At 46.0% G+C, this 25,415-nt stretch overlaps 1 protein-coding gene across 2 annotated transcripts in view; it reads right to left on the reverse strand.

The window, feature by feature from the left end:
- Positions 1 to 25,415, reverse strand: part of LOC121862916 (solute carrier family 22 member 6-A-like) — a 94,163-nt gene extending 68,748 nt beyond the window's left edge. For both annotated transcript variants that reach the window (XM_042361331.1, XM_042361329.1), the window contains exon 1: positions 25,347 to 25,415. The gene's annotated coding sequence lies outside the window, so the exon portion shown is untranslated. The remainder of the gene's footprint in view (positions 1 to 25,346) is intronic.

Genomic DNA, 25,415 nt, shown 5'->3' on the forward strand with positions numbered 1-25,415 from the left:
TCGAAGTCAAGTGTGAAGCCGACCCACTGTTGTTCTCAGGGTGGACTGATTAGCACCTCCATGTCAGGAGATGGCGGTCAGTTCCCAGGGGTGCTTATCTCACTGGTGAGTCACGGTTCTCACTGGTACTGTCTAGTACTGAATTCATTGGCTTAAACACTGTTCATAACTGTTCAACACTGGTTCCACGTCTTTCCGAAACGAAAGGTCACTTTTGATTATGTTAATATCCCGGTGGTGAGGATGGGTCGGGGAGAGGGACGTGGGGAATGGGCCGAGCATTGGCCAAGGGTGAGAGCTGCTCAGCAGGAGCAGCGCCTAAATAGGTCTTGACCCTACGGTGGTCAGGTCATCACTGTGCAGGTAAGACAAGTATATAGTGGTGGCTTTGGACTCGTCCAGTTGTGGAGAGGAGACGCTCCTGATGTCCCTCGTGGCGCCCAGTGACTCAGTAACTGCCTGTTTTATTGAGTCCTTGATGGTTCTTATCTCTGATTGCAGGACTTCCATGGTCTCGCTGACATTGTCGAGTTTTTGGGAGTCTGAGTATATTTCAGAGCGTCTTTTAGGATTTGGCTGTAAGCCATGACCGTCGACTGAGTGGTCCTTTCTATGGTGTTAGAAATTTCCCTGGTTTCTTTTTGTTTGGCTATTGCGGTCAGTTTCTTCTCTGTTTCTCGAGTTACCGGTTTCCTGACCAGGCAGGTGGCAGAAAAGGTCCTGTGGTCACCCTCGCAGACGACACACCTTTTTATGGTGCTACGGCAGTCTTTGTAGAAGTGTTGATCAGATGAACACTCAGAGCATATGACCCCTTGCATGGGGCAGTTCTTGGTCATGTGGTCATTGTATTTATAGCACTTCATACATTGTTGGATGGGCGTATACTTTTCATATTCTATTTGGTGTGATGAGATGGAAGTGCCATATGCATAGAGCCCCTTCTCCTTCATTCTTTTTGCATCCGTTGTGTCTGCAAGGCACCTTGATTATATTATGGGCATACATAGGGTATGTATGTATATTATGTATGCTGTATGTATATTATGTATGTTGTATGTATACTATGTATGTACTCCATTTATATACATTACTTATTTAGCTAGCGGCGTGTGGAAATGTATTTTTCGTGTCACCACACGCTTAGATAATGTGCCTGGCGACATCTGGAAGCTGCTAATGTACCACTTGCCACATGTCGCCTGAGAGGTCAGGTGACCCATAGAGAGAGGTCAGTTGACCCATAGAGAGAGTAGTGAGTACCGGCTCGTGTTCCATCTCTGTACTTCCAACAAATAGAACCTACAAAACTCTACAGGTGTTTCTGTTCGCTCCTGTAGTTATAATTGAGTACCCAGAACATGTACAGGATACACCTCCACAACCTTGACATTGTTTTGCTTTTCTATTTCATCTCTCATTTCTTCTGCGTTATTTTCTACTACATCTTTGTCTAACTTCTTACATACAAGGGTGAGTTTGGCGCCGTATTCCCGTGGGACAATGACCTCGTAACCGTTAGTTTTCATTTTGTCCATGGCACCAGACTTAAGTAGTTTATCAGCATCTTCATCTGTTTCTGTGAGGATGATGTAACCATCTCTCAGATCCACAAGTCTATTTATTCTCACCCTTAGGTCGCTCAATAGCCTTTTTAGCCCTATCCGAGACCCCTGGGTCGGGGTTCCGGAGATCTTCACTCTCACTTTGGACATGGTCAGTAGCATACACGAAAATCCTACCTAATCTGTCCACCTCAGCAAAACCCCATGGATGCGGCTCCTTCTGTCCGCTCGCTGGGCGAGTAAAGACGGGTCTAAGCGTAGGGTGAACAGACAATCCCCTGAAGGGGGCCTAGCCAAGCCCTAACAGTGACAGGTTATGAAGTACTGCCGAGTCCCTATCAGAAAATGTTACCACCCTTACTGTCTTGACTCCGTAGCCCTCTGAGGGTCCCCCTTGTGGTTCTGCCCGCACTGTTTGCGTCATTACCAAACAGCAGGGACTCTAGGTGAAAGGATAGGATAAGGAAGAAGCGCAGTGTACAAGAATAATAATATCCATGTACAACTACAAGATAAAGCAGCCAGAGCGAACCCAACGTGAAAAACAGGGCAGACAGTCGTAACGGTCAGCAATTTGAACTGAGCAGGGAGCGGCGCGTCCGCTCGCTCTGAAGGTTGGGTACCAGGTGGGTCTGGAGTGAATCGGCTGCTTGTGCAATTAAACAGGCCGTTCACATATATTTATTATTTGGGTTTAAGTAACGAAACCCAAACGGTAGTTCCTTGTTTTATTATAAAAGGGTTGTATATATAATTCCTGAGTGTAGATCGACCGTAAGTCTCACTGTATAGGAGTGAATGAGAAAGGAACGGCGTTTATGTATTATAAACGTTAGGTCACGTCCTTACGATATAAGTTGTTGTGAGCGACTAAAGAGTGAGGGCCTCACTGTGCGGGCTTACAGATATGCTGACTGTGTCACTCCCTCCTGGGAGAGTTGCCCGCTCACGTGTCCATCTCATGTCTTACTCATAGACAGTGGAAAGTTACAGGGTGGTGAATCTGAATATAATATCAGATGTATTGACCCATTTATATAATATGTTCTGTTGATGAGACAGGGGCCCATTACATCGCTCGGTCACCTACAGCCAAGCTCCGTGAGGCCTAAATAAGCTCACAGAAAACAGTACATCCTAGACAACCCTAACCATGTTATAAACAGAGGTGTAGACACTAAGCTGGGGATTCTACTACTGTAAGGGTATTAGCTACTGCAGGGGACCTATACGTTAGTGTCGTACGGGTTAGTATGTTATGAACCATGTTGAATTTGGATGACACTGCCCTGTAATAACAGAACAGGAACATAATTGCCAGAATTAACAAAATAGAGGGAATTGTAAGACTTGGTAGTGCAAATTCCCGTGACAGGTAAAATGGCAAGTTATTTTTCAAATCAGCAAAATGTGTGTCGTTCAAGAAAGCTAAAACTTTTAATTTCTCTGATATTATTTGAATATCCTTAATAGTGAAATTCATTATAGGAAGTTGAATTAAAGCAGACTTGAGTTTTCGATTTAAAGCAAAATGCTGATGAGTAGGCAAGGTCTGTAATGTACTACAAGTGATTTCACAGTAATCAGGAGCCTTGTAATGCCCTTTCACAACTAGCTGCTTAACACCATCAAGGCATTTTAAAATGACAGTAGTGAGATTTGGAAAACAAATACTGCACATTGTGGAGATGAGCGTAGAACACAGTCTTTAGACTAACTGGCCTATAACTGCATTGCGCTAGCGCTGTGCGTGCATTTGGTTGTATGACTGCCAATTCACATATTCCCTCTGCAGCAGGAATAAATGCAAACATGTAGGCTGGACATACGTGTAGGTGTAGATAAGACGACTTACACCGTGACAGTTCCTCAGAATCCTCTATTGATAACAAAGAATACTCTTCATCTACTAAGAAATGTTCTTTAGGCCTATCTAGGGTATACAGTGTGTCGTTCACAAACCAGGGGAAGGGTTCTAAATGCCATGCATTAAACTCATGTTGCCCTCGCATAGGAATGTGGATCAGAATTGCATTGTGCGTGAGGGTTGACTCCAACAGTGGGTAATAATAGTGAACCTCATTGTCATTGAAAATAGGAGTTAAATGATACTGCAACTTGGCTATTTTTAAAGCTTCAAGAAGCGTCTGCACAGGCACAAGCTTCGCGTCCACACGTCCTATCCCGGCATCTACAATGCTGTCTATTAGTTCATTTTTAGAGGTTACAATTTTATGAACTGAAATTTCCGCAGCATGCAAATATTCTGTGAAATAAAGGAGCCATTCTAATGTCGGGATTGCTTTCCGTAACCTAGTAACAATCCTCGAAACTTGGTTAGACTCCACTATGATTGCATTAACCTTTGATTCTAGAGCAGTAATCGCGTGAAAGGTTTGAGAAATAACACGATTCTGTTGAGATACAGCCTGAACGACAACGTTCATTCGTTTCCCCAATTTAGCTACATTATCGGCCGTTGCCGTGCCAAACAAAGCGCTTTGGATGAGACCCACAAAATTAAAGATACCCCTTTTTCGTCGTGTCTGAGAATGCACTTCTTGAGCAAGATCCGCTTGAGACGCAGGTAGATTTTTCCCAACATCGACGAGAAACTCACGAAGGTTCTGGAGACGAAAGTGTGGAAGGTCTATAGCTTGTGAAACTACTTTCGAATTCTTAGAAGCTGTGCTGAGACCATGAAGGATGTCCAATGCTGATTGTAGTTGGCCGTCGACGTTTTCCATCTGACGCGGAAGTTGGAGTAGTGGCTGCAGTTCATACTTGATATTCACCACGTCCTCAACTATGAGAACGCGTCCGAGAGGTGCCACAAGTGCACCTGGTTTGAGGATTGATGTGGACATGTCTGTCAACACAACGGTGCCACAACAGAGTAGAAGCAACACACTGAAGATCCAAGCCATTCTGTAAGGAATTTCAAACGATTTAACGTCTACTCGCAGAACGTAGTTTCATACAATAGTCATCTGGGACACTCTGCTTCTGGACAATCTGTAAGGATGTACCAATCACATCATCATCAACTGGAGGTAATACATTTATCTGGGTCTTCTTCAGACGATCCGCATGCACGACATCTGCGATCTGTGCATTAGGCTTCCAAATTTTGAATTTGTTGCCTGTTTCTTTTGAGATTATGCGGAATGGACCAGAAAATTTTGCCGAAAGTTTGGAGTTCCTTTCATGTTCTCTTAACATAACAGCGTCCCCAACGTTTAATGCGACAGGTTTAGCATGTTTATGTTGTTTGATGATCATTTCGGCGTGTGACGCCGCTAGATGTGATCGTACTTGGGCATGAATATCTGTAAAGACATGGATTTGTTTTGCCGCGAAATCATCCGTATTATAAACCGGATATGGCGCATCTGTAAGGATGTCGTAAGGTAGACGTTTATCTGTACCATAGACAATGTAGTAGGGTGTTTTGCCCGTAGAGCTATTAACTGACCCATTTATAGACGCTGCAACCTGTGGTAACCAATCCTCCCATGCGTATTGAAAACCACTGACGATTGGACGCAGTATTTCTAGGATTTTACGATTGGTTCTTTCAACAAGGCCATTGGCCTGTGGATGATAAGCTGTCACAAAAGTTTGTTTAATACCATATTGTGCACATCTATGCGCTCCTAGCTGATTCTTGAACTCTGTTCCATTGTCAGAGAGCAGAACTTTAGGCGTAGTATATGGACATATAAGATTCATCACTAATGCATAGGCTACTGCTTCGGCCGTTTTGCTTTTTAGTGGGACCAAAACCACGAACCTTGAAAGATGATCCACACACACTAAGACGTAGGCTGATCCCTGATGACTCATTGGGAGTTGTAACAAGTCAATAGCGACTGTGTCAAACGGACGGTCTGGTGTAGGATATTGTAGAATCAGGGCAGGTGATTCTGTTGAACCTTTATGTTGAGCACACGCCAAACAATTAGCAATGTGTAATTCTATGTCTTTCTTCATAGTGTTCCAGAAATACTTCTTTCGTAAATCCGCTAAGCATTTATCACGACCTTGGTGACCTGCCTGTGGGACATCATGGAACAATGTCATTACTGCTTTGCACAACGTGTCAGGTACGACTATTTGAGACACATTACCCTCAGGAGATTTTCTCGTGCTATTGAGTATGTTATGTCGTAATTCAAACTGACTTAAGGGAAGAAATAACTTGGGGAGTTTAATATCCTCACCCGATTCGAGAGCAAATATAACAGCTGACCAATATGGGTCGCGTCGTTGCTCATCTTCCAGTTGCGAAAGAATGAATGTTGATACAGGCATGACTGGTGCTATATTTCTTGACAAAGCGTCGGCGACAACATTCGCCCTCCCAGGTAAATACCTAAATTCGGGGTCAAACTCTTGAATTGTCAGATACCAGCATGCTAATCTGCCTGATAAGTTTCTGCCATGGAACAGTTCGGTAACTGCCGCATGATCAGTAAAAACAGTTATCTTGTAGACAAAGATAATGTCTTCGAACTTCTTAATTGCCCACACAACGGCTAACGTTTCTAAATGCGTTACCGAATAACGTGTTTCAGCATCAATTAGTTTGCGACTTGCAAATGCTATCACTCTAAACTTCCTACGCGTATCCTCTTGCATGAGCACTGCTCCGACTCCAATTCCGGCAGCGGTGGGATAATATATGAATCGGCTGCTTGTACAGTTATACAGGCAGTTCACATATATTTATTATTTGGGTTTAAGTAACGAAACCCAAATTGTAGTTCCTTGTTTTATTATAAAAGGGTTGTATATATAATTCGTGAGTGTAGAGCGACCGTAAGTCTCACTGTATAGGAGTGAATGATAAAGGGACGGCGTTTATTGTATTATAAACGTTAGGTGACGTCCTTACGATATAAGTTGTTGTGAGCGACTAAAGAGTGAGGGCCTCGCTGTGCGGGCTTACAGAAATGCTGACTTATGGGTCTCGCCCTCTTGTGAGAGTTGCCCGCTCACGTGTCCAACTCTGTCTCACTCATAGACAGTGGAAAGTTACAGTGGGGTGAATCTGAATATAATATCAGATGTATTGACCCATTTATATTGTATGTTCTGTTGATGAGACAGGGGCCTATTACTGGAGGATGAAAGGCTCTTCCTTCCTCACCAGTTGAAGGATGGGTTGCTTGCATAGTAGGTTCTTGAGGGCACTGAAAGAATCCTCTTGTTCAGGTTCCCATTGCACCTTGTTAGATGCACGTTTCTTGAGCAGGTCGGATAAGGGAAGAGCCACCACGGCAAAGTTTGGGATGAAGTTCCGGTAGTACGCTACGAGGCCTAGAAATGACCTCACTTGGTTTTTTGTAGTTGGCCGTGGTGCATCTTGGACCTTTTTGATCTTCTTATTTTGACAGGTGCGGCGTCTTCCGCCGACAGTGTGTCCGAGGAACTGTACTGTGGCGTGACTGATGTTGCACTTGCTTGGTTTCACGGTCATGTTTTTTTGTTGGAACCTCCGGAACACCTCCTCTAAGAGTTCCAGGTGTTTCTCAAATGTTGCTGAATGGATTAACACATCGTCCAGAAATGCCTCAACTCACTTGATGCCGTGTAGGACTTGCCTCATAACACGGTTGAAGATGGCAGGGGAGGAGCTTGTGAGGCCAAAGAGATCCCCTGGCGTACAAAAGGCTGTGATCTGCCGACTCTTCGGGTCCAGTTGGATTTGGAAGAACCCCTTGGTCATATCAAGTTTGGTAAATAACTTGGAACCAGCTATTCTTGAAAAAAGTTTTCTGATCACACAGGTTCACCATCCACCTGGGTAATGGCATTTATTCATATAATCCCCACAGATCCTGACACCCCCATCCTTTTTTCGGACGACTGCTATAGGACTACAGTATGGAGCCGATGATTTCTCGATGATTCCTATTGCTTCCATTTCCTCAATTTCTTGTTTGACAGTGTCCAGTAGTCGCATAGGTATAGGATAGGGCTTTACCCAAACAGGTGTAGGGCTGGTCAGTTCAATAGTGTGACAATCGACTCGGCATCTCCTGGCTTATCAGAGAAGATGTCCACATAGCGATGCAGCAGAGAGTCGCATCTCGTTCCTCTGCTGATAGATTTCTGTTCACCTCGACGTCCGTGAAAGCCTCACTCTGGCGGGAGTGTGCAGTGACAGGCCCATCCTCCTCATCACTGGCAGAGATCACTGTGGCAGCACAAGTTACCCCTGAATCACACTGGGAAGGCTCATCCCTGTCTTCCTCAGTGGAGACTACCCCCGATCGGTGACTGGAAGTACTTCTTCAGAATGTTGATGTGGAACTTCTTTCGTCGGGATCCCACCTGGACGATGTAAGTCAGATCCGAGACACGCTCTGCAATGTCGAATGGACCTTTCCACTGAGCCAGCAACTTATTGCACATCGTAGGCAACAAAACCAGGCTGTAACGAAACTTCTGGGCTGCTGCTTCTGTTCGGAGATCACCTCCGCGAGTCTGGCGTTGAAACATCTTGCACTTGGTCCCATCCCACCAAAGGTTGTGAACACTAGAGGAGTGAAGCTGCCTTGATCAACGTTTTGGATTCTCTCCCCATATGCCCTAATCTTGTCGTTCTCGTTCCTCCTATGTGCAGCATCGAGAGCTAGGTTACGGTGACATGCGGCCATGGGATCAAAAATCCTGATGTCGAAGAAAGCTCGCTGTCCCCGCGTCCAGAATCCTCGAGCACTGACGTCAACACGGTCTTCGTTAGATGTGTTTGAAGTCCTATGTTGGAAGATCTCGCCATCCAATGGAAGGAGGGTCGGTTCTACCATGACATCCCGGCAGATTTCCTTCAACATATTTGCTGTAAGGTCCCTTACTTCGTCATGCCTCATGCATATGAAGCCCCCTTTCTTGCACACCATGGCGTGATCGCTGTCATAGGAAGACCCACACACGCTTTGGGAGGGCAAACCTTCTACTGGCCGACCGTACCTTAGAGCAATGGCATCTGTAAATTCTAGTTTAAGATTGAAACCATTTGCCCTTATCGGTAACGTAGTTAACCAGTTCGAGGCGCCCACCTCCTGTGCTATAGCTACTTTTCTTTTTCAAATTTTCTGGAACCTGCAGCAACAGGTGCTGCAACTTATCATTTTGGCAGTGCTGTCGATCTGTCGTAATGGACCTACGAATCTCGTTTACTTCACTGGTATCGACTTCTCCTGTTGCGTTCTGGGCTATTATGTGGTCCGTGAGGGCTGCCGTGAGCTTAAGTGAATTTTGATGTTCGGTGGCTGCAATCTCCTCTGGATTGGTTAGTCCCATCCCTCCCAGTCTTGATGGAAGTGCAAGAAGTGCTCTTTCTGCTGGGGTTAAGTGAGAGTGTGTCACTAATTTGGGAATGAACTTGACACTGATTGCTTCTTCCAGAGGGTGGAGGAGGGGTCCGATATCAGGGATAGTACGCATCAGGTAGTTCCAACGATGCTTGACTCCATGGGTGAATGCAGCAAAAGCCGCATGTGGCTCTGTTAGCAATCTCAGACAGAGCTTGGATTTCACTAACCCACTCATTCACCTTTCCCGCTACGTACTCGGTCTTGAAGTCCGTAATGCCAATTACTGCACCTAGATGTCTTTGGCCGTCCTTAGTTATTTTGACCTCACTTCTGCCAAAAACCTCCTTTGCCCATTCACGATGAGGAAGGACTTGCTGGCGTTTGGGTGGTACCCTATTTGTAGACCTCGCGATGTTACCAAGTCCCACCACTTTTTGATGCCCTCCACTTTTTCAGCTCCTGTAAGGTCGTCAGCATACGCCACTTGTTTGACCCGTAGTTTCAAATTTTATTTCTTGTTGGAGCACTGATAGGCCTATTGCATACATTGCAACAGGGTCCCCCTGTGTTGTTCCCTCGGTTGACTGTAAGATGGTATCACCTCTTAGGGCCTTGTTGTTTACTATATAAAGGTCTGATGGATTCCTATAGGAGTTTTCAACGTACATTAAAAAGCTTGGACACTTGATCTTGATGTTGTGCAGTGCGGCCTTGCGGTTAAGTATGTTGAATGCGTGTGAAGCGTCGACCAGGAGAACGGCCTCACAATCACGTTGCTCAAATATCGTTCTCATGGCGTGAATGGCAGCTTCCCCTCCAGCTTGTTGGCCGGCACAAACTTGCAGGTTCCCTGCTGCTGCCCTGACATCGTCCTTTACCACCTCCATTATGCATTTTCCGATGATTCGCCTCAGCACTTCCCCCACTCCTATTGGCGTACATCCTGGATTCTTATCCAGGGGAATGAAGCGGCAGGCCGTCAGAGCATGAAGGTGATGTCAGCATGAGGATGCCAGCTTTCTTGCAAGGACGGCAATGGCCAAGCACAGATCACTTGCTGCGGGGCCAAACTTGTTAGTGCTGATGATGACTCTCCATCCGTTTGCATCCAGACCTGAAGGGCCGGCACCTCCCTGAGTCTTCAGTGCCTTTTTCCACACCATCCCTCCTGTTATTTTCTCGAACAGGACAGCATTTGGTGGGATATAGTCACCCTGAAACCTGATGCCTTCGTCATCACTTGCAGAGGGATGTTTTTCTTTCAGTTGTTTTAATGTTTCTCTCTTTATTGGCAGGACCCCACCGGTGGATTCCTATGTGAGAGATCTTACCGCCAAAGACACTTTTCCCATACGCATTTTGTTTCCAAACTTCCTTGCAGCATCATCTGTGTTTTGCTTTCCGTCTTCTGCAGATTTTAGTCTCTCCTGCAGTGTTCTTGCTTCTGTCACGTGCCTGAGCGCTTGGGAACTCGCATAGCGTGAGGCATATGTTCACGCCTACATTTCATACAAGCTATTAATAAATTGTTAATTGTACTTATTATATTATTATTGTTCTTAGTTACTTAGGTTAATTGTATATTTATGTATGTTATTAATATGCATCATTGTCTTACTCTGTTAAGTTCAAATCAAGAGAGTATTAATTAATTATATAAAATATCCAGCAAATGTCCTGGATCACGTGAGATGAGACGCGCTCCTCGGCGTGCCCCACACTCCGCAGTAGCGAAAAACCGTGGCATAGGTTAGACGTGTCCATTCGTTCTCTAGCCTTGACCCTTGTCTAGTGCCTTGTACAGACTTCTGCAATGCCCTAGGGGTATCAGGTATTAGAGACACGTTTAGTTAGGCCTAGGAAGGGATCCTGGTGGTAAGGAATCTCCTGTTTGGTAGGAGATAATCATTTTGTAGTGATTGTTGTATATATATATTTCGCATGTCTGTGTAATATAGTAATGTTAAGTAATATTTGTTTGGTCTAACTCCTTAACGGTGTATTTTCGCCCTTCCGGCATCACTCTTATTTTATTATACAATTACTTATTCCCTTAAATTCATGTTTGCTAGTCATTACTCCCTTTAGAACATAAATTGAATTAATTAATTATCTTCCCTTTTGTGATTCACTTATTTCAACTGTTCTTACTTATTCAAGTACATTTAGTTGAGTAGGTTTTTGGTGAGGATAATTATTGCCATGTTCCCTATTTGTTCCTTTATTTGTTAATAACTTGGGGTAGGTTTCACTCCCCAAGTATAAAGGGTAGTGGGATCGCGACACTTCACATAGGAGATCATCAAGGGCCCTCTTCTGCCACAGTGTCAGTCTTCTCTTCATTGCTGCCGCATTTTCTGTCACCACCACTAGTACTGTCACCACCACTAGTACTGTCACCACCACTAGTACTGTCACCACCACCATCACGTCACCACCACCGTCACCACCGCCACCACCACCACCACCACCACCACCGTCCACCACCACCACCACCACCGTCGCCACCACCGTCACCACCACCGTCACCACACCACCACCACCGTCACCACCACACCACCACCGTCACCACCACTACCACCACCGTCACCACCCACCACCACCACCGTCACCACCACACTACCACCACCGTCACCACCACTACCACCACCGTGTCACCGCCACCACCACCACCGTCACCGCCACCACCACCACCGTCACCGCCACTCACCACCACCGTCACCGCCACTACCACCACCGTCACCGCCACTACCACCACCGTCACCGCCACTACCACCGCCGTCACCGCCACCACCGCCGTCACCGCCACTACCACCGCCGTCACCACTACCACCGCCGTCACCGCCACCACCACCGCCGTCACCGCCACCACCACCGCCGTCACCGCCACTACCACCGCCGTCACCGCCACTACCTTCACCGCCGTCACCGCCACTACCACCGCCGTCACCGCCACTACCACCGCCGTCACTGCCACCACCACCGCCGTCACCGCCACTCACCACCGCCGTCACCGCCACTCACCACCGCCGTCACTGCCACTACCACCGCCGCCGTCACCGCCACTACCACCGCCGTCACCGCCACTACCACCGCCGTCACCACCACTACCACCGCCGTCACCGCCACTACCACTGCCGTCACCGCCACTACCACCACCGCCGTCTCCACCACTACCACCGCCGTCACCACCACTACCACCACTGTCACCAACACTACCACCGCCGTCACCAACACTACCACCGCCGTCACCAACACTACCACCGCCGTCACCAACACTCACCACCGCCGTCACCAACACTACCACACCCTGCCGTCACCAACACTACCACCGCTGTCACCAACACTACCACCGCCGTCACCAACACTACCACCGCTGTCATCACCAACACTACCACCGCCGTCACCAACACTACCACCGCCGTCACCAACACTACCACCGCCATTCACCAACACTACCACCGCCGTCACCAACACTACCACCACTGTCCCCACCACTAGTACTGTCACCACCACCACTGTCACCTCACCACCACTACCACCACTGTCACCACCACCACCACTATCCCACCACTTCACCCACTGTCCCACCACCACTACCACCGTCCTACCACCACCACCACTGTCTCTACCACCACTCACCACTGTCTCTACCACCACCACCACTGTCTCCACCACCACCACCACTGTCTCCACCACTACCACTCTTCCACCACTACCACTCTCAACCACTGTCACCACCACTACCATTGTCAACATTACCACCACTGTCACGACCACTAAACAGCCCACCACTACTCACACTGCTCCACCACTGCCACTGCACACCACTAGCACTGTTACTACCACTGTCTCCACACTACCACTGTCTCCACCACTACCACTGTCTCCACCACTACCACTGTTTCCACCACTCACCACTGTCCCACCACTACCACTGTCTCCACCACTACCGCCACTCACCCACCACCACTGTCTCCACCACTACCACTGTCTCCACCACTACCACTGTCTCCACCACTCACTGTCAATACCACTGTCACACTACAACCACTGCCATACTGTCACCACCACTACCACCACTGTCACCACCACTACCACCACTGTCAGTCACCACCACTACCACTACTGTCACTACCACTGTCACCACCACTACCACGGTCACCACCACTACCACTGTCACCACCACTACCACTGTCACCACCACTAGTACTGTCACCACCACCACCACACCACCACTGGTACTTTCACCACCACCACCCCCACTAGTACTGTCACCAGCACCACCACAAGTACTGTCACCACCACAAGTGCTACTCACCTCTCGTACTGTCACCACCTCTCGTACTGTCATGTAATGATTGTTTGTCAGACAAAGCTTACAGCCTGGATATGTCATGTAACAGCAAACTACAGACCTCGTGGCACCACCATCCCAGTTGACACACCTCAGGTCGACCTAGGGACTTGACCTCGTCCGCTAATGACTTGGGTAGCCGGGTGACCTACAAACCGCACCTAACCAGAACACCTGGGCAGGGCGGCACCTGCACACAACCGCCCAGACCTGACACAGGGAACCAGAATTCTCCACCACTCGTTCAGCTCTACCCGGCGTCATGACCTGAGTAATTCAAGGACCCGCTAATTAGCCAGCTCCTGTTGACCCGACAACCCGGTCAAGACACACCCAGTTCGGTAAGGTCACCCCGGCTCGACCAATATATAGGGCTGGGCTCTCTCACGAGAAAGTGTCTGTAACCAGGAAGGGCCCTTCTGAGTCCCCGAGGTCGCTCGAGAAGACCGCCATTAAGGTGGACAGAGTCTCAGCCGGGTCCATCGACAAAGTGCTGTCAACTCCACGTGTAACAGTAAGGTGCTGGCTGTGTAGACTGTAGAAGTGCAGTGATCCCGTACCTCCCCAACGATCGACTTAGTGAAGTGCCCATTCTAGCTGTGAGGTTGGGTTATGCGAGAATACCATAGTCTATCATCATTATTGTTGCAGACCCTATTATCCCCTATTGAACTAGTAAAATAGCTGTAACACGCATTGTTTTATATACTACACTTGTACTGTGCCTGTGTTAATATACAGTGTTGACATCACACCCTCGAGACACGCTACCATTTCCTCTTGCTATAATACTCTACTACTATAAACTCTAACTTACCTCTTCATGTGAAATTTTGTCTCATTACAGTCACCACCACTCATTACTGTCACCACCACTCGTACTGTCACCACCACTCATTACTGTCACCACCACTCGTACTGACACCACCACTCGTACTGTACACCACCACTCGTTGCTGTCACCACCACTCGTACTGTCACCACCACTAGTACTATCACCACCACTCGTACTGTCACCACCACTAGTACTGTCAACACCACTAGTACTGTCACCACCACTGTCACCACCACTGTCACCATCACCACCACTGTCACCACCATCTCCCTGTCACCACCACCTCCATGTCACCACCACCTCCACTGTGCCACGTCACCACCACCACCACTGTCACCACCGTCACCACCACCACCACCGTCACCACCACCGTCACCACCAGTAAACCACCGTCATCACCACTAAAACCAGTCACCACCACTACTACCACTGTCACACCAGTACCTGTCACCACCACTACCACCACTGTCACCACCACTACCACCAGGTCGTCACCGCCACTACAACTGTCTCCACCACTAGTACTGTCTCCACACTAGTACTGTCTCCACCACTGAACTGTCTCCACCACTAGAACTGTCTCCACCACTAGAACTGTCTCCACCTCTAGAACTGTCTCCACCTCTAGGTGTCTCCACCTCTAGAACTGTCTCCACCTCTAGAACTGTCTCCACCTCTAGAACTGTCTCCACCTCCTAGAACTGTCTCCACCTCTAGGAACTGTCTCCACCTCTAGAACTGTCTCCCTCTAGAACTGTCTCCACCTCTAGAACTGTCTCCCACCTCTAGAACTGTCTCCACCTCTAGAACTGTCTCCACCTCTAGAACTGTCTCCACCTCTAGAACTGTCTCCACCTCTAGAACTGTCTCCCACCTCTAGAACTGTCTCCACCTCTAGAACTGTCTCCACCTCTAGAACTGTCTCCACCTCTAGAACTGTCTCCACCTCTAGAACTGTCTCCACCTCTGAACTGTCTCCACCTCTGGGACTGTCTCCACCTCTAGAACTGTCTCCACCTCTAGAACTGTCTCCACCTCTGAACTGTCTCCCACCTCTGGGAACTGTCTCCACCTCTAGAAACTGTCTCCACCTCCTGAACTGTCTCCACCTCAGACTGTCTCCCCTCTAGAACTGTCTCCACCTCTAGGAACTGTCTCCACCTCTAGAACTGTCTCCACCTCTAGAGCTGTCTCCCACCTCTAGAACTGTCTCCACCTCTGGAGCCTGTCTCCCTCTGGACTGTCTCCACCTCTGGGCTGTCTCCACCTCTAGAACTGTCTCCACCTCTGGGAACTGTCTCCCTCTAGAACTGTCTCCCCTCTGGAACTGTCTCCACCTCTGGAACTGTCACCACTGGGATGTCTCCACCACTAGACCGTCTCACCACCAGACTGTCTCCACCACTAGAACTGTCTCCACCATAGAACTGTCTCCACCACTAGAACTGTCTCCACCACTGAGAACTGTCCACCTCCTAGAACTGTCTCCACTAGTACTGTCACCACCACCGTCACCACCACCATTGCCACCACTACCACCGTTACCACCACTCGTACCACCACTACACCATGTCACCAACACTACCACTGTCACCAACACTACCATGCCAACACTACCACTGTCCCAACACTACCACCACTGTGCCAACACCTACCACACCACTGTCTCACAACACTACCACCACTGTCACCAACACTACCGCTGTCACCAACACTACCACCGCTGTCACCAACACTCACCGCTGTCACCAACACTACCACCGCTGTCACCAACATGCTACCGCTGTCGCTTACCACCACGCTGTCACCAACACTACCACCGCTGTCACCAACACTACCACCGCTGTCACCAACACTACCACCGCTGTCACCAACTCTACCACCTGTCACCCAACTCTACCACCGCTGTCACCAACACTACCGCTGTCACCAACACTACCACCACCGTCACCAGCACTACCACCACCGTCACCAACACTAGTCACTGTCACCACCACCACCACCACCACCACCACTGTCACCACCACCACCACCAGTCACCACCATCTACCACCACTGCCACCATCTACCACCACTGTCACCACCACCACTGTTACCATCACCACTGTCTCTACCATGTCTCTACCACCACTACCACTGTCTCTACCACCACTACCACTGTCTCTACCAGCACCACCACAGTCTCCACCACTACCACTTCTCTCCACCACTACCACTCTCTCAACCACTGTCACCACCACTACCATTGTCACCAACACTACCACCACTGTCACGACCACTAAAAGTGCCTCCACCACTACCACTGCCTCCACCACTACCACTGTCACCACCACCACTAGAACCGTTACTACCACTGTCTCCACCACTACCACTGTCTCCACCACTACCACTGTCTCCACCACTACCACTGTCTCCACCATTACCACTGTCTCCACCCACTAGCACTGTCACCACCACTAACACTGTCACTCACCATGTCACCAACACTATAACCACTGCCACTATTACCACCACTACCACTGTCACCACCACTACCACTGTCACCATCACTGCCACTGTCACCACCACTGTCACCACCACCACCACCACTGTCACCACTGCCACCACCACTGTCACCACCACTGCCACCACCACTGCCACCACCACCACTGTCACCACTGCCACCACCACTGTCACAACTGCCACCACTGCCACCGCCACCGCTGCCACCACCACCACTGCCTCTACCACCACTGTCACCACTACCACCACCACTGTCACCACCACCACTGCCACCAACACTGCCACCACTGCCACCACCACTACTGTGTAATGATACGTAACAAACAGAGAAGAGGAGGAAGATATATATAGGAAGTATAGAGAGTAGGAATGTAAAGATAGGAAACTTGGTAGCGTGGCCTGGATGTTATTTGCACAGCGTCACTACGCTTGTCTTATCTCGTATGTCAATACACGTATATCACTTCTTAAAGGGACAACTTGCTAAACACTTCTTGATACAACTATTTATTACTTCACTCAATGACATGGACACATTAATATCACTATTATATCGGGGTACTAACACATTATGCTTTACGTTACTTGACACTGACTCTCGGACACACCTGAATGAATACACTTCCCACAGTAGGTAACTCACCCTAGGACTTTCTGACAAGACTCACGTGTACCCTGACGTAGGCCCTGTGAGTGCTGGCTGGGCTGCCTCCTATGGGAGAGTCTGCTTAGCTGGCGATGCCGTGGTCTGGTCGGGAGGTCTCCCTCCCGACCTGGGGAGGGGACGTGCGTGACTCTGCTTAGTGAACCGAGTGACGACCCGAACGGGAGAGAGATGACAGCAACCAGAATGAGAATCAGTATGACCAGAAAAGATGCGTGGACGGGACTGCAGGGCCTTTATATGGGGTCGGCCCAGCCGGCTTCTGACCTCTAACAATTAACACTAAACTGGTTTGATCTAGATAGCTGTGTGCAGGTGTGGTCCTGGCCAGGTGTCTTGGCTAGGTGCGGTTGTAGGTCACTCGGCTCACGTCATTAGCGGGCGAGGTCAAGTCCCTTGGGTCGACCTGAGGTGTGTCAACCCGGAATGTGGTGGTACCACGAGGTCTGCAGTGCTCTTGCTGTTATATGCGGCATAATTCTGGGCTGTAAGGTTTGGTCTGACAATCACTCATTACAACTACCACCGTCACCAACACTACCACTACTACCACTGTCTCCACCACTACTACCACTGTCTCCACCACTACTACCACTGTCTCCACCACTACTACCACTGTCTCCACCACTACTACCACTGTCTCCATCACCACTACTACCACTGTCACCACCACTACTACTGTCTCCAGCACAGTCTTCCACACTACCACAGTCTTTACCACTGCCTCTACCACTGCCTCCACCACTACCACTGCCTCCACCACTGCTCTCCACCACTACCACTGTCTCCAACACTGTCACCACCACTCACCACCACCGTCACTACCACCACTACCAGCCACCGTCACCAACACCGTCACCACCACTAGTACCGTTACTACCACTGTCACCACCACTACCACTGTCACTACTTTAATTGCCAACACGCTCTACCACTGTCAACACGCCTACCACTGTCACCACCACTGTCACTACCACCACTGTCACCACCACTAGTACTGTTACTACCACTGTCACCACCACTACCACTGTCACTACCACTGTCAACACGCCTACCACTGTCAACACGCCTACCACTGTTACCACGCCTACCACTCTCTCCACCACTACCACTGTCTCCACCACTGTCACCACCACCACCGCGGTCACCACCACCACCACCACCACTGTCACTACCACCACCACCACCACCACCGTCTCAACCACTACCACTCTCACCAACACTACCAGTGTCACCAACACTATGACTGCCACCAAGACTACCACCACTGTCACCACCACTAGTACTGTCACCACCTCTAGTACTGTTACCACCACTAGTACTGTCACCACCACCACTACCACCATTGTCACCACTGTCACCACCACTACCACCGCTGTCACCACCACTACCACCACTGTCACCACCACTGGTACTGTCTCCACCACTAGTACTGTCTCCACCAGCATGTCACGTCTATAGTAATAACTTATATGTACCACTGGAACCACCGTACTGTGAATACCTAACACTGAATGCCATAATACTTAACAACTAGGGCCCGATAAACACACCTGTTACCTCTGTTCAATCACCTTTTTTCTGCACTACCGTTCACAGGATGAGTATGGTGTGCATATTAAACCGCTGGTGTTCGCGGTCAAAAATCATTGTTAATATTAATTGTTACGACCGTGTCGTATTTTTTTATATATATATAAATATGCCCCATGTTGTTCCATATATTCCTGTAATGATGTGTTAAATTTACTATTATATATTCTAGTCGCCTTTACCCTGTGCTGTTAAGGTTTTAACTGTCATTATTTGTTCAAGCCCATCTTATTTCTTTTTATTTAGTATTGTAACAAGTATTCTTGTTCTCTAACGACCATCTGCATTGTTAAACGACCCACCGGCGGGTCGCGTGGCGGGAACCGATTCTATATAGGACCCACCAACGATGGAGTTAGTTCAGTCCCTTTGTCGTTGTGTCTACATCCTTTGAGTGACACTCGTCGCCTGTTTCTTATACCTAATTTATTTTAAATATTCCTTGTCGCCACCAATGTGGTATATATATCTATGTGAGTACCTATTATGTCTCTATTTTCTCAGTATTTGCTTAGATTGATTGATTGATACGTTTATTGAGATACAAAAAACATTAATACATCTCAATGGGATGAAGTGACATAAGTCATCCCCACCCCAGTCCAGGAATGTCCCTCTCAGGACTCACATAAATCCCTAATGTTTCATATAATCAGTTATAGTACATAGTTATATTCTAGATGCAAAATTTCTATATTTCTTTAATATTTCATCAATTTTCCTATTTTTAAACATCCACTCTATTTGCTTGGGGACATTATTTATATGGGCATTTCTATATACATAAAGCAATGGGCATTCCAGTATATAATGTGGCAGGGTATGGGATCTGGATGTTCTACAAACTCTACATTCTTTATCCTGTTCACTTCTCTCAGCTCCAAGTTCCCAATAATATTTATATCCTAATCTTAACCTCATATACACTGAATCTTTCCACCTACTCCTATCTTTCCCATATGTAAATTTTGTGTTCATGAGAACATGATGGTAATCTTTCATTGTTTCACTTTTCTCGTATATTTCATTCCTTTTGAAATTATCTTCTATTGATTGTATTTTCCGTAATTTGCTCCTTAATTGTTTCAAGGTTTTAGTACATATTATGTCGATCTCGGCCATTTCCGTGGCTCTTTTTGCTATTATATCTACTGCTTCATTAAGACCAATGCCTACATGTGAAGGGACCCATACAAATTGAACATTATGGCCATTTTTCCTTATTGTATTTACTAATTTTCTACATGAACCAATAATGTGTTCAAAGACTGGACTCCCACTGTTCAAAGAATCCAAACCTGCCCTACTATCAACAAAAAAATATGCATCTTTATACATATTTACAACATTTTCCAATCCTACTAACATTGCATATAATTCAGCTTGTGTTGATGATATAAAACTGCTCAACCGAAGTCCAATTTTGATGTCATCATTTCCTTGTTCTGTGTACTGTCTTATAAGGATCCCACACCCTGCCCTGCCACTTGACATAACTGAACCGTCACAATATACATGCAATGTGTTTATTTTAGGCAAATTACTAATCTTATTCCCATATAAAGCCCTTAACTGTCCTGGTTCATGTAATGATTTCTTCATTGTGAGAGGCACTATGTCTAACTCTACTTCTCGTTCTTCCCAGGGTGGATTCTTACAACTCTTCTGAACAGCTGTACACCAGTCTGCCAGATTACATTTTTTAATAATATTTATTAATCCATTCATGTATCCTCTCTTGCCTTGCCTGCAGAAGGTCCTTTTATCTTTTAAACCATCATTTATATCTTGTACAAATTTACCCCCACTGTTCCCTCTCATTAATCGAACTGCTGCAACTGTATTAATTTCACTGACCCTCTGTGAAATGCCCTGTAACCCTAGTTCCATTTTCATTATCTCAATCATTGCATTCTTTTGACACCCTAGAATTATTCTCATTGCTTCATTTTGCATGATCTCAAGCTTCCGTAGCCTTCCTTCACCAGTACAAGAGAGGACAGGTGCTGCATAGTCTATAAGTGATCTGATGGTAGAAATATACATCATTCTCAGTATGGGTACCCCAGCACCTTTACCACAACATGCTAGAGCCTTCAAGGGCTGTAATCTTGCTCTACATTGAGTGAGGACATGATATATTTCTGCCTCTTTACTTTCACTAGTAAAGCCAATATACATTCCTAAATATTTATACTTTGACACTTTCTCAACAATTTTTCCATTTAGAAAAACGGATTCAGTTCCTCTTCCTTTACATTCACACTTGGTTTTTTTCTTCATTGATAACTAAGCCCATCTTTTGAGAAAGAACACTAAAATTATTTAATGCAATCTGCAAATTTTTTACAGAGTTTCCTTGAAATAAGATGTCATCTGCATAAATGATGGTTACAACTCCTTTGGGATATTTGTGTGAGGCTATCTTGTTCATTAACACATTAAATAACATTGGACTCAATACTCCCCCTTGGGGAGTGCCTAGTTCAAGTGCTCTTTCCTCAGACAAACATCCCTGATACCATACACAGATTCTCCTTCCATGCAAGTCGTCACCTATCCAGTGTAACAACTTTCCTGATACCCCTAGAGCAGCCAGCTCATTCATAACTACTTCACTGTGAGCTTTATCAAATGCTCCTTGAAAATCCACAAAAACTCTACATCTGTCTGCATCATTTGATAAACATTTTATAACACAGTCTAAAGTACATTTCCCTTCCAAAAAACCAAATAAATTACAAGATAGATTTTCTCCCACAATATATACAAGCCTATTTACTAATACTCTCTCCATCATCTTGGAAAAACAAGATGTTAAAGACACTGGCCTGTATCCACCAGTTGCCTTAGGGACAGGAATAACTATCGCTTTCTTTCATTCTGTTGGTAATCTACCCTCTGCATAGCTCATGTTGAATAAATCTAATAATGGACTATTTTCCATACCAACTAAGCAGTTCAAAATTTCATATGTCACACCATCTTCGCCTGGTGCTGTAGATTTTCCTTTTTTAACAGCATTTAATAACTCATCTTTAGTAATACCTACACATGTTACATCACAAATATTTAGAGCTGATGAAATAAATCTTTTTCTTTCATTTTGCCACTCATCTAATGCTTCTATTGTCCTGTTAGGCAGGGAGGCAACACTAGCAGCTTTAGCCCATTTGTCAACCAGTTTATTAGCTTCTTCCTCTGGATGAGGATGGCTAATAAAATTACTCCTTTTTCCTCTAATTTTGTTAATATCCTGCCATATTTCTTTGAGATTTTTACTCTCCCCAATGTGCTGTGCAAAATCTTGCCAATATTTCTCCCTTGCCTCCTTCCTAGCCTGCCCACATATTTTGGCTATATCCATGAAGATTTCCCTGATCTTCTTCTCTTCTACCATTCTTTACCCAATCTTTATGTGCTGCCCTTAACATTTGTGTCCATCCCTTCAACATTTTGTCATTGGTATAGCAGTGTTTCCTAGCCCCATGTGTCTTATCATTTATCTTTTTTCTGTGTTGACTTAGTTAAATATCTTTCTATCTCCCCAACTAAGTCATTATAAAAGCTATCCATACAGACTGGTGTATAATTTCTGTACCATTTCTCTATATTTTGAGTAAACACTTGAGTGTCATCCTTGTTTAGTTTCAATCTCTTCCTCCTATATCTCACCTGTCTCTTCCCAAATGGTAATTGAACATATACAACAAAATGGTCACTGACTAGCTCCCTTATTATCTCACATTCTCCCTGGACTCCATGACTGCTTATCATGCAAGCATAGTCTAACCTTCCTCCTTTAATATGAGTCACTTCCTTATTTCCTAACAAGTAAGCATCTGGGTGATCTTGTAAAAATTGCCAAAATTTTATACCATTACTATTAATTCTACCCATTGTTTCGAGTCTTGGATGTCGAGCATTAAAATCTCCTACAGCCAAAGTTGAGTCCAAAAACATGCAATCTGGTAAGAAGTTGAGGTCAAAACAGCCTCCAGAAATATACAAATTTGCTATGTTCAATTCTCCTTCCTTCAAATATAACTTTATACAGACACTTTCTATTCCTTGTACTCTACTCGGGCTTCCAACTAGTTCTGCTGGTATGGAATTCTTAATGTATGTTGAGACCCCTCTTATACCTTCACCCGAATAGAGATGAAATCCCTTATATCCAGACAGTTTAAGCAGGTCGCCTTTCCTGTCCCCAGTCTCTTGAAGGGTAATTATGTCAATATTATTTTTAAGGGTAAAGTAATGTACATCTGTCACTCTATTTCGTAGACCATTAACATTCCAGGACATTATCTTAAGGCTAGCTAGATCCATGATTAATATTTACACATTTTATATCCTTTCCAATCAGATTCTTTAAGAAGGCCCAATCCTCCTGCACAGATTCCCATTTCCTCAAAAGTTTTTCTTTATCAGCATCTTTACACTTTACCAACACCTTTTTAAAACTTTCAGTTGTTGCTCCCTGCACTACACAATCCTTTATTTTCCTCTCCTTCCCTTTAATACTTATTTTAAGCACTGAATTTTTCAAAGGCTTGAGCTCTTCACTTTCCTCTTTCCCTTTCTAATTCTACATTATTCACAGCTTTGTTTTCCCTTTCTTTATTTATCACTGTATCAAGTCTTTTCTCTATCACTTCTATTTTCTGACCTAACTTTTGCAAAAGCTGAAACATCTTACGCACCTCTTCTCCCAGAATTTCTTGCACAGTTTTATCACTAACCTGGAGGGCTGCACCACTACTCTCACTTGCTACTTGTTTATTACTCTGTTTGTTCCTGGCATCAACAACGCTTCCGGCCGCAAGCGCAGTCCTTATCCTTCTTGAATCTTCATGCCAGGCATTCTCAGGAATCACTGTCTGTGTGTTCTCCTGCTGTCTTGTCACTGTCAGACCACAGCGTACTTCCTCAGTGTTCTCTGAATAATTCCTTTGTTGGTCACTTCTCATACGTGGCCTCATCTCGCATGCAATTGAACTAGCATTGTGAGTTTTACCACAATTACAACAACAAGGCTTCACTTTCTCTCCTGCTTTGATCTTGTCCTTACAGTTGCTAGATTCGTGCCTCTTCCCACAGAATCTACAACGTGGGTCCAGTTGACAGCTCCAGGCCTTATGTCCCCATCTGCAACACTTGAGACACATTATTGGTCCCTCCACATATAGTGCCACCTTCCTATACCCTGCTCCTGTGATGAACACTTTCTCTGGAACCTTTCCTCTCATTAGAGCAATAACCTGGCTTCTCTCTTCTCCCCTTATTAAATGCCTCTTGACCCAAACAAATCTTTCGTCATCCAATAAGTATTCTGGATCTAGTATTACAGGGTACCTGAAGATTATAACCTTTGTAAGTAGTATGTCGCTCTCCTCTGGCAAAACCATCAGTAATCCCTTGTACCCAACAGTTGTCAACAATTCCACAGCCTCCATGGTCCCCACTGTAAGATAAGGCTTGTGTGTGCCTTCTTTCAAAAGAGGCTCAAAGCTGCGATGCTCCCGTCCTAGTTGTACTGCCCATTTTAATTTTTCAAGGAAGGTCATCGGGCATGACTGTGGAAAAATTAATCTCTTCCTGACACGACCAACTTTACCTTGTGTGTGTTCTTGTCTGCTTCCTTCACATTCCATACTTTGCTCTGTTCTTGATCCATTCTCCACTATCTCCTTTCTGTTATTTCCATTATTATTACCACCCACACACGTTTTTTGTCCTAGATGTTTTTGTCTCTTCTCCTCTCTCACTTCTTTGCTTTCACTGTCCTCATGCCAGTTTGTCTCCCTCATCCTTTTAGAACTTTCTTTCTTTTCACTACCTCTTGTTGTAGCTGTATTTTCTCACTTTCGAACTTCCCTTGTGCTTCATCACTCATATTAGACTCATCACTACTCAACTCAAGGTCTTCAAGAACTTCGTCCAATACTATCTTTTCTTTACTCTTCCATGTAGAGTTCTTAAGCGATAATTCACTTTCCATGGGGCAATGTTGACATCCCACAACACCCAGCCAGGAGTGATGGGACCCCGAGCAGTTATTTTCGTAAGGTAAACAGTAAGTTCCCAACACCAAAGTTGCTTGACGATACTTATCTTATCCTCAGGTCCTTATACACAAGTAGGTAAGTCTATATATCCTTCAGATAATGTAATAGGCTCGGAAACATCCAAAATTTGGGAGCTAGCGCTCACAGCTGTGTTTACCGGACCAAAAAAATGGTGGTTACGCCTAGAACCTGGATATTTAAGTAAATTAAGAGACGGCGTAACAACACACACACACACACACACACACTTATACACACACTTATGCATACAAACGCAAATACATACGTAGTTTTCTGCTGAAAAGGAACACACATACATACACCAACATATTATTCACACACATACAATTAAATACAACAGATTAATTAGCATTGTGAATGTCTAACCTCACAGTGAGATTAATATTTTAAAGAGTACAAGATGTCCGACTTACCTGTTGAGTGAACGTAGATGCAACCTGCCTGACTGATCACCACACACTGAGCGTTTCACCTTCTTACGG

This window comes from Homarus americanus, unplaced genomic scaffold, assembly GCF_018991925.1.
Source record: "Homarus americanus isolate GMGI-L3 unplaced genomic scaffold, GMGI_Hamer_2.0 scaffold24922, whole genome shotgun sequence".
Lineage (NCBI taxonomy): Eukaryota > Metazoa > Arthropoda > Malacostraca > Decapoda > Nephropidae > Homarus > Homarus americanus.